At 52.5% G+C, this 11,380-nt stretch overlaps 1 non-coding gene across 1 annotated transcript; it reads left to right on the top strand.

Moving 5' to 3' along the window:
• Window positions 1-9,425: 9,425 nt before the first annotated feature.
• On the top strand, window positions 9,426-9,535 carry TRNAL-CAA (transfer RNA leucine (anticodon CAA)). The gene is made up of 2 exons: window positions 9,426-9,463; window positions 9,490-9,535. It is a non-coding gene; the product is annotated as a tRNA-Leu (tRNA).
• Window positions 9,536-11,380: the final 1,845 nt, after the last annotated feature.

The following is an 11,380-nucleotide window of genomic DNA, read 5'->3' as shown; positions in this document are numbered from 1 at the left end:
CCACGGCCGGGGGGCTCAGGAGTCTGACGCAGAAATTCCCTTGGTGCAGGCTGACACACCTAGGCCGTGCCACACTCAGCCAGCAGCAGCAGCAGCAGGGCCTGACCCAGGCCCAGGAACAAGCCTGTGCTCTGACAGTAAATAGTCACCAGGCAGGGGGCAGAGCTGGGCAGAGGGCCAGGCAGAGCCCTACCAGAGAGAGAGCTGCAGAAGGGACCAATGCAGCAGAGAAAAGCACCCAAAGAGACATAACTGCTGAGTCTCACACATTGGCTCAGAGCTACCTAAGCAAGACACGAGTGAGCCAGGCTGATGCCAGCCCCACAGCCACGGGTCAGTAATTCGCCCAGGGACTGAAGGGGCGAGAGTTCCTGGGAGTGACTCCTTCTCCCAAAGGCTCATTTATGAGGTGAGCTCTGGGCACCCAGAGAGATCAGACCCCTTGGGGCACAGCCCCTGCAGAGCACAGTTTAGTAAGTGTAAAAATCTACCCCAGAGCCACAGTTTAAACTCCCACTGCCAGAGACAACGACGTCTCCACTGCGGCTGCTCTCCGAAAATGGAGCATCCATCAAAATGCTCCCAAGTGGCAGACTTGTGCCGTTGGCACCACCAGCCCTGTTGCATGTATCTCACCAGCCCACGTCGCTCAGCAAATCTGTGTGACCAGGCAGGTGACAGATGTAGAAACACAGAGGATGCCAAGAACGGTAACAGCAGGTTCCTGCCAGTCACCAGCACCCCTGGACAGAGGCATTTGGAATTCTTACGGTGATGCCACCAGTGACACCCATAAACCCCACCCCCCAGGCTGACCCTGCACAGCCCCCTGGGCATAGTAGAGCCTATTTGTCCATTGCAGCCAGGACACGTAGCAAAGATGAGCTAAAAGGCATCCCAGGACTTGAACCCACCATCAGAGCATGAGGAGGCTCACAATAACCGGTTCAGCTCACCAGCCCCCCTGGAAAGGAGCCATGGGCAGCTGCAGAGAGTCTGTGGTCTCTGGAATGAGACGCGTGGGTCAGGACGTTGGCTTATTCCGAGGGTCATTGGCTCCAGGGGTAGAACATTTGCTAGTGCTCGTGGCTGAGTGCCCAGGGCTGGGGCCGGGAAGTGGCCATGTCAGTGTCTCACTCAGGTCAATGCTGGAAGGGGGTTTAGCCGGGGAGAACAGCCCAGGGCAGTGCAGGGTTTCCCTGGACTCTCCAGCGTTTCAGTGGGTCTGGCTGCTTTGGGGCCGGGACACTGACCTGTCCTGCTGCAGTCGTTGTCCCAGAGGGGCTGGGGGGTTCCAGTCTCAGACACAGCACACAAAGCCGGGCTCCGCAGCACTGCAAGAGCCACCCCAGAGTGTGGCAGGCGCCACGTGCGGTTTGAGCTGAGAGCCCAGAGCTGCCCCTTTCCCACAAGGACAGGAGTGTCCAGGAGGGCTGGAGCACTGGCCTGTCACCAGCATGTGAACCTTCAGAACATCCATAGTGGCTCAGAACAAAGGTCCCTCCAGCCCCATGTCCTGTCAGGGCCAACACCAGGTGCCGCAGAAGGTAGCAGCCCGGCACCCCTGGGAGCTGAACCCAGCAGCTCCTGTGTCCTCCTTTCAGCTGTGGGGCAGGAGATGAGTCCCAAAGAGGCTTTTCTCCAGCTGCTGAGAAGCACAGAAGAACTCAGGACTTGCTCAGGGTGGCACAGTTGAATGGAGACCTGCCCCAGGCCCTGTGGCTGCATCTATTGCTGTCAGGGGCAGAGAAACATTCATTCCCCCTTGGCAAGGATCTGCTTTTTTTCCCAGCTGTGCACTGCCCGGCCAAGGAGCTGGGAGAGACCAGAGCACTGCATCAAGCCTTGGGGAACCAGCCCTTCACTCAGAGGCAGCTGCACCTGTGCCTGACCTCAGCTGAGCCAGGGCTGCCACTTCCTTGCCAGGGAACTACACCCCTGGCTGTGTTTGGGGGCCTGCTCAGCCCCAGGCAGCAGAGGTGAGTGCAGCTGACTCTGGAGTCAGTCTTGGCACTTTGAGGGCAAATGAAATCATCCCATCCCCACCTCTGGCAGCCAGAGCTCAGCTCAGCCTCGCAGAGGTGTCCTGTGCTTGGAGTCTGCCCAACACAGCAGCTGGGAGGCAGCAGGCTGAGGTGTGGTGGAAGTAGCATCCCACAATAGTGCTCGAAATCAACAAAGAAAGATGCGATGAGAAGGGGATTTGAACCCATGCACGCAGAGCACAGGGGATTAGCAGTCCATCACCTTCACCACTTGGCCACCTCATCTGCTCTGGCCTCCACTTTTCCATAAGTCCCAAAGTGAACCCTGCCAGGAACCTTTCTGCACCTCGCTGGTCGGCCAGGGACACAGGATGGGCAGGTTTGGCCCAACAGGGCTACGCTCACTCCTGTCCCCTGCAGTGCTGCTTCCTGGGCTGAGCAGGGCCCCAAACACTGCTGGGGTGCAGTGCCCCAGCCAGACAGAGGGAAAAGGTGGGGGCAACCCTGGCTCCGCTGCAGCCACTGACATGGGCAGCTGCCTGTGAGGGAAGGGCCTGTCCCCAAGGCTGCCTCAGGGGCTCTGGTCTCTCCCAGCAGCTGGGATGAGCTGGGCTGTGCACAGCTGGGAAAGGGGCAGACACTTGCCTGTGGGGTTGAATGTCACAGTCCCCTCTCTGACACTGAGAGCAATAGATCAGTCTGGAGCACCAGCCACAGGGCCTGAGGCAGGTGTGCATGCGGCTCTCCCCCCTTGTAGCCCGTGGGGTCCTGTAGCCAGACAGAGTCCCCCTGCTCTACTCTATCCTGCCCCTTTTCGGTGCCTCTGAGCACAAAGCACACAGAAACAGCACAGTCTCAGAGTGTCTGACAGCACAGATGCGCTTAGCTCAAGCCCAGGCTTTTGATGCTTCAAAACACAGATGTGCAGTGTCAGCATGACCCTGGACTGAAGAATACAGACAAGGGGGCTAACAGGCTGGCTGTTGACCACAGGGCCTCAACTTGCCCTTGGCTGGTACTGAAAATTGAAGCTCCCACACTTTGTCCCAGAAGAGGAATCTCCTGCCCATACAAAAAGAATGTCCTGTTTTAATGATTTTGTTATCTCTGTCTTACAAGTGTAAATTAAATTGCAACTGCCTTGAAAGAACTGGCATCACAAAGACGAACCAGCATAAGTGGTACCTTTAGATAAGGAAGAACGTGCATGAGCCAAGGGGTATAAAGAAGCGTCCGGCAGACCACTCTAATTGAGCTCCAACTACCTGTACCTGCCGGTCAGGTAAGGTCTTTGCCTCCCGAGGACCCAGGGGACACCCTGCTCGCACTGTTCTTCCCAAGGGATTGAGTGAACGACGTTGGCTACGCCGGGAGTGGAAGGACGCAGGCGGGAGAATTATACCTGGAAAGTTTTTTGTGCACATTTAATAGTAGGAGCTCTTTAGGCTGAGGCGTCTGGTCCTCAAATGGGTAACTTTTCGCTTGTAATCTAATTAGCATGTCATACGTATCATCCTACTGGTCGTTAGGAAGATAGAGCGATAACCTTGTAACCATTAAGATTCTTGTTTCTGCTTTTAATAAATAGCCACCATTTAAGCTTTCAGCCTGACTCCTTCCAGTTGCTGTAACTCGGCCAAACACAAACAAAGAACCTCAGCTGTTTGGCTACATCAGCCTGGTCAGTGGTGAGGTGCAGTAAAAGCTGAGCGCTGAGTCGTGCTGCCTCCACAGAGCAGAGTCTTGGGGCACCCATCAGCCTCCCTGGCTGCCCACTGGGAAGGGACAGTCTGTCCTAGCGGTTAAAGACTCGGGTGGAATAAGCTCTCTGCACCAATCTCGGGGGCACCCGTCAGCCACACTGGCTGCCCGCTGCGAAGGGACGGTCTGTCCTAGCGGTTAAAGACTCGGTTGTGGCAAGGCTCACAGACCACTCGTTACCCGGCCATTGGCTAACAGAACCTTCCTGTGTAATTCCTCCTTCAGGAGTTTTTGCAGCAATCCTGTTCTCTGGAGCTTTCTGCTACAACTCCTCTCAAAGGCCAGTCGCCTTCTCTTTGAGTCTTTCATTACCACCCACCTCTCACATCCGCACAACCTGCTGCTCAGTCCATGTTTTGAGAGTGAGAGAACTTTGGGGTTTGCCCTGTGAGGATTATGCAGATGAGGTGCTGCATGTGCAATACAGCACCTCATTGCAATTCACAGATCTGCCTCATTTACATGCCCCCTTCCCAGGAGGTGGCTCCTGTAGATGAGCCCCAGCTGAGGCCTCACCAGCTCTGAATCAAGCAGGGGATAAGGAAGTCTTGATCTGAAAGAAACTCTCCTGCCCAGGCACCCCAATATGCTCCTGGCCTCCCTGGCTCTGAGGGTGCAATGTTGACTCACCTCAGTCCACTGTTGCTGGGCCCATCAGCCCCCAGGTCACAACGAGGCTAAAGTAAGGAGGTGGCAGGAGGGGGATTTGAACCCACACATCTAATCAGAGACCAGATTACTGAGGAAGGGTTATCTTAAGTCTGGTGCCTTAGACCACTCGGTCATCCTGACAAAGATGCTGCAGCTTGAATAGAATTCATATACAAGTTTCTCCTTGAGCCTGGTGACCATTTGGTGCTGGCTGTTCCACAGCACCCACCCAGGGGTAGGTCACCTCCCCTGTCCTTGTCTCTACAGAGCACTGAGACTATCTGACTCAGTGAAAGTTGAACTTTCTGACTCCTGGCCCAGCTGACTCAGCACAAACCTTCTCCTGGGCCACCAGCCAACCACCCCGATGGCAAAATGCCTTTTATTTTTTGCTTCAAAATACCTTAAATACTGAATTATTCACATGAGGCTATTAGGTGTGCAACAGAAGGGGGGTTTGTTAAAATTGGTACGAAAGGAGTTATTAGTAATAAAAATAAAAAATAATTAAACAGATTAAGAGGTTTATCTTTTTACCAAACTTCTTTAGAAATAAAGCAAAAGACGAATTTATGTCCAAAAAGGGGGGTGAGGCTGGGGGAGTTCCTCTGCCCCTGCCCCCCCCCAGGCGCGAAAGGGAAGGAGGACCAGGGCCAGAATCCAAAGTCAGGGAAAGTGAGAGGGAGGAAGGGCCCCAGGCTGGAGCCCAGACACCTTTCCTCCTCCAGGCACCTGGAGCAGGGAGCAGCTGGTACTGACAGCTCCCAGGAGAGACTTAAAAGCCACAGAGCAGCGGAGGGCCAGGCAACAGGACGGGAGGACCAAGCCTATGCCTGGGCTGCAGACAGCCGTACAGACCACACCTGCTTCACTTCCACCCTCTGGCACAGCAACCAGCGACCTAAGGCCTCCCACTGACCAGCACACAGGGAAGCTGCTGCCGCTCTGTGACTGGTGTTGGGAGATGGCAGGAAAGCCAGGCCTGCCCCCGGCACCTCTGTCCCTGCTCCCACTCGACGGGCTCAGAAAAGAGCCAGGTGCCCATTTGGAAGAGGGAAAGTGCCTTACACATCGGCCTGGATCCACCACCCTCTTCCTTTGGCAAGTGGAGGACAGTAAAGGGGCCACTGAGAGCATCCAGGGATAACAACCAACCAGTGACTCCTTCCTGAAGTTCAGCTGGAGCCAGACCATTTGTCAGGGTAGGTGAGAAGAAAGTCTCTGAACAAACCCACCGCAATTGGCTGCTATGAAATCAGACTCCCTATCCATTAGGTCATAGAAAACAGCTGTTTGCGGGTGCTTCTTTGAGAGGAGCGGACAATGTGCTTCTTGGAGAATCCAGCAATAGGGCAGATCCTCTGGCTGTGGGCACTCTAGCTCCTCCTTTCAGAAGATGCTACACAGACGCTTCCAGCAATATGAAGCGCATCATTAGCATAATAGCGGCCACATGTGCTTCAAAAGTGCCAGATTCAAAACACACACCGCCCAGGGAGTTGGGGGCCCTTCAAAATGACCCCCCCAAATTAGAAACCCCTTCTTCCCATTTTGTTCTCCTCTTGTCTTCCTCATCTTGGCCTCCTTTTTCTGACCCATTCCTGCCTTACTTCTTCCTTCAGCAACTCAAGCAAAGGAGGCCAGCAGAAAGACCTGGTCTCCTGGGGCCAACCTCCAGGGGCAGGTGGTCCAAGCCACAAGCCTCCTACAAATGACTGGTTTAACTCGTGTAGTTTCCCCATGCTGACAGCAAAGGGAATGCTCAGCTGATGTCACCATCTTCTGTCCCAAAGGAATTGGACTCATTAGAGGGACAGGCCGGGGCAGAAGGAGATGAGACATCCTGGGCACAAAGGGGATGCACAATAATGAAATCTTTAACACCTCTGCCTCATTTTGAATCAGAGACCTTTTGGGTGGTAGGCCAATTAGATAACAGCTACACTACAGAAGCTCTTACTACTCTGCTTTCCCACCCCTCAATTCCAACCACAATGCACAATCTCAGTCCTCCTGTATCTCCACAAAGTCTGATGAGTTCCAGAGCCCCAAACTGTTACAGGCATGTTGGTGAGTCAGCCCAAAGAGAGGCCTGGCTCTAGCGGGCCTCACTCATCTAGCATGATAAAGAGCTCTAACTCAGACACATCTGTGTGCAAAGAAGCCCAGCCCTTGGAGATAGGGACATTTTCAACAAACCACCACAGCACCAGGAGTTCCCACAGAAATTTGTTTTCAGAATTCAGAGTCCTGGGTGCTGCCATTTACACAACGGGATCAGAGAAGTTTAGCCGTTTTGGAGAGGAATAAGGGGATTTCGAAAGGTGCAGGGTCCTTTCAAAAAGGACCCCCATGTAGCTGCGCTGAGCTACGAGCGTTCAAAAGTGGCGCTTTTGAAGCACCACAGCCAGAAGTGTCCTAATGCTAATGAGGCTCTGAATATTCAATTCAGCGCCTCATTAGTAATCTTCGAAATGGCCATTTTGAAGTTTTGGCCAAGTGTGGCCACAGCCATTGAGCCCAGCCCTTCTTGCTGCCGACTCCACCTGGCTGGAGGGCAACATTTCTCTGAAACCTCCAGAGTGAACAAACAGGTTCATTTTTCTTTTACGAAAAGCAGCCTGCAGACAATTAACAGAAATGCAGAGACTGGGGAGCTTGGTGGAACTTGCGTATGAATATCTGGCTGAGGAAGCACATAATGGCCCTGGCTGTGAATTCCCAGAGTAACTGACATCCTCTGTACACACACATTTACCAAGTGTGCAGCTACCTCATCGCTGAATGTGATCCATATGGTAGACCATGAATGAGCACTTTTTTATAGAAATGAGACACAAAACTCCTCATATCAGTATCAACTGTCAGTTTCCCTTTGTCACCAGATTTCAGCTGTGGGAGGGGTTTGCCAGCTTTATATGCAGTGGCTCTGGCAAGTGTTGATGGTTCATCTCCATCACTCAGGGAGACAGATTTTCTGCATGTGTGGGACAGCTCTCCCATCTGCTTGGAGCCTCATGAGTTAAGATAAAGAAGTAGGAGAAAACCTACAGAAAGACATAAGCCCACCGCTCAGCTGTGGCTGGGTTTACATCAGGGTAGGTAACTTCTCTGTCTGGCACATTTGATTATTTGGCACCCTGGTGCCCTGGGGGTGAAGCATAGTAGAGCTTTTACTGTACTAATACGGAAGGAAAGAGTGCAGTAAATTATACTCCTCGGACTTCAGAAAAGCAGACTTTGACTCCCTCAAGAACCGGATGGGCAGAATCCCCTGGGGTGCTACCATGAAGGGAAAAGGAGTCCAGGGAAACTGGCAGTATTTTAAAGGAGCTCTATTGAAGGCGCAGAAAGAAACCGTCCTGATGCACAGCAAGAGAGGTAAATATGGCAGGAGACCAGACTGGCTTACTGGGGAAATCCTTGGAAAACTTTGGCACAAAAAGGGAGCTTACAAAAAGTGGAACCTTGGACAGATGTCTTGGGAGGGACATAAAGGTATAGCTTGAGAATATAGGAATTTATCAGGAAGGCGAAAGCGCAACTGGAATTGTGACTCGCAAGGAATGTGAAGGATAACAAGAAAAGTTTCTACAGTCATGTTAGCAAGAAGAAGGTGATCAGAGAGGGTGTGGGGCCTCTACTGAATGAGGGAGGTAACCCAGTGACAGATGATGTAGGGAAAGCTGAAGTACTTAATGCTTTCTTTGCTCCTCTCTTCACTGACAAGGACAGCTCCTGGACAAATGCAATGAGTGATGCATTGTGGGATGAAGGTGGACAGCCTTTGGTGGGGAAAGAACAGGTTAGGAGCTATCTAAAAAAGCTAAGTATCAGAGGGGTAGCCGTGTTAGTCTGGATCTGTAACTGCAACGAAGGGTCCTGTGGCACCTTATAGACTAACAGAAAAGTTTTGAGCGTGAGCTTTCGTGAGCACAGACTCACTTCATCAGATGCTGGTCATGGAAATCTGCAGGGCCAGGTATAAATAAGCCTGAGCAAGGCTGGGGATAACAAGCTTAGCTCAGTCAGGAAGGATGAGGCTTACTACCAGCAGTTGATCTGGAGGTGTGAACACCAAGGGAGGGGAAGCTGCTTTTGTATTTAGCCAGCCATTCACAGTCTTTGTTTCATCCTGAGCTGAGGGTGTTGAATTTGCAGATGAATTGTAGCTCAGGAATTTCTCTTTGGAGTCTGGTCTTGAAATTTTTTTACTGTAGGATAGCTATTTTTAAGTCTGCTACCATGTGGCCTGGGAGATTGAAGTGCTCTCCTACGGGTTTTTGTATATTGCCATTTCTGATCTCTGATTTGTGTGCATTTATTCTTTTACGTAGAGACTGTCCAGTTTGTCCGATGTATATAGCAGAGGGGCATTGCTGGCACATGATGGCATAAATTATATTGGTAGATGTGCAGCTGAATGAACCCACGATGGTGTGTCTGATCTGGTTAGGTCCTGTAATGGTGTTGCTGGTGTAGATATGTGGACAGAGCTGGCAACGAGGTTTGTTGCATGGAAGGGTCCCTGAGTTAGAGTGACTGTGGTGCGGTGTATAGTTGCTGGTTAGGATTTGTTTCAGGTTGGCAGGTTGTCTGTGGGCAAGGACTGGTCTGCCTCCCAAGGCGTGTGAAAGTGGGGGATCATTGTCCAGGATGGGTTGTAAATCCCTGATGATGCGCTGTAGAGGTTTTAGCTGAGGACGGACTGTAGGTGATGGCTAGTGGTGTTCTGCTGGTTTCTTGGGCTTGTCCTGTAGCAAGAGGCTTCGTGGCACACGTCTGGCTCTGTTGATCTGTTTTTTCACAGGCAGTTCCTTCTTCATCCATTACTTTTCAGCTAAGGACAAAGTACCTCCAAGCATTAGGTCATATGGGGGTTATTAAGTATGAAAGCCAGCTGTGCTGGAGAATGGCTCACTGGTGTTGGAAGAGTTGTGCTCCAGATGAGTACAGAAAGAGTCGAGCCTGCCTGACTCATAAAGTATAAAGCAAAACTAGTGTGGGGAGAGCATCACTTACAACCGTGTCAGGATGGCCGAGTGGTCTAAAGCGCCAGACTCAAGGCACTGTCTTTCTCTTCCCCTGGGTGTTCTGGTCTCCCCGAGGAGGCATGGGTTCAAATCCCATTCCTGGCATTATTTTCTACATGCCAAACTGGCCTCCAGAGGCTCTAAAAAAGACATGAAAGAGCCAAAGGCATTAACCTGACCCCATCACTCCCTTTCTCACACACCCTCTGTCAAACTCTCCTGTCTGCTTCCCTCCCCATGGGACCTGCAGATAAACAATTTCTGGTCACCTGTGACTCCTTGGAGATTAGCTATTGATACTGGCATACACGCATTCCTTCTGAGAAAGGTACAGTTGCCTCTACAGCATTTACCACTGGTGAAGAGTACAGCTTAGTGGTGGAGCATTTGACTGCAGCTGAAGAAGTCCCAGGTGCTCCTTCACAGATGGTTGTCTTAAGGGAAATATATTTTCATCTCCAGTACATTTGGGGATTTTCCTGGATGTTTGAAATAGATTTAAACACTTACCATTTTCCTCTGCAAATGTACCAGCACTGAGCAAACCGATCCTTCAGCTGAGATCAGTCCCCAGCCTGCAAAGCTCAGGGTTCTGTTCCCATTGAACACACAAGGGTACTATACATCACAGATATGCAGGGCCCTGCTCACAGTGGCCTGTGCTGGGCAGGAGAACCAGGCCCAAAGCCAGGGGGCTCAGGAATCTAACACACAAAGGCCACTTGGTTCAGATGGAGCTCACAGCACTTTGGCTTCATCACGCTCACCCAGCAGCATCAGGGCCCACCCCAGGCACAGGAAGGCGCCTGTGCCTCTGACCAGGAAACATTCAACCGGCAGGGGGCAGAGCTGCTGGAAGCCCCAGAAAAGAACCCAGCCCAGGATCAGGCAATGCCCTACCACAGTGGGGACTGCAGAAAGGACCAACACACCACAGAAAAGTCACTGACAGTTCCCAGCTGCAGAGCCCCATGCATTGGCCCAAAGCCCCCAAAGCAAGACATGAGTGAGCCAGGCTAACACCAGCCCCACAGCCAGGGGTTAGAAACTGGCCTTAAGGATGAGAGGTCCATGGAGTGACTTCTGCCCCAAAAGGCTCATTTACCAGTTTACCTTGGGGCTCCCAGAGAGGCCAGAGTCTGGAGGAAGAGGGGTTTCTTACCTGGAACTGCAGCCTGACATGTCCCCGGCTGCTCAGATTGGCCACAGGAAAGATCCTAGATCAAGAACTGAACAGTCAGAGCCACAAAACACATTCGGAGACCAGAACAAGTTACAGTCCTCAGAATGAATGAAACCAAAAGGTAACTGTGCCAGGGCATCTGCCCAACACAGGCTTGTGAGGTGGGCAACTGGGCCCAACCACGGCCAAGGCCGTACCTGGAGGAAGAGGCAGGGAGGAGAGATTCATTGCCAGCAGGAGCAGATGGATCTGTAAGTAGGGACGGAAGCTGGTCACACAGAGGCTGCTGGGAAAGGCAGTCACTTGTATGGCTGAGGGGTCATAGCCAGTGAAGCCAAATGAAGAGGGAGGTGTGGGATGCAGTCCAGGAAAGAGCACCGAGACCTGGGACGGGAAAGCTCAGAGCTGCTGGGTGGAGGGTCCCAGCCGGGCTGGAACCGGAGGGAGGGGGCACCTGGGTTCCACCAGCAGCCACTGAGGCTGTGGCTGAGCTGGGGCCTGTGGCGGAGAACACGAGTGCTCCATGGGTCGCTGTGGGAGTGACAGGGAACTGCAGGACTGTTGCTCAGAAGGAAGGAAAAGCCAAGTTATCCAGACAAAGGCTGAGTCAGCAGCTGGACAGTCGCAGCTTCTCCCAGCAAGAGGTGCTGCCCCAGTGAGCGGGAGGTGGGTAGTCACTGGCAGGGCCTCATCTTGACACAGCTAATGCCTCAGCGGAGCCACCGAGTGGCGACTGGCTGCTCCATCACACTCAGAAAAGGAACAGA

The sequence above is a fragment of the Carettochelys insculpta genome, chromosome 7 (assembly GCF_033958435.1).
Source record: "Carettochelys insculpta isolate YL-2023 chromosome 7, ASM3395843v1, whole genome shotgun sequence".
NCBI lineage: Eukaryota > Metazoa > Chordata > Testudines > Carettochelyidae > Carettochelys > Carettochelys insculpta.
This window is presented reverse-complemented; position numbering and strand designations above follow the sequence as displayed.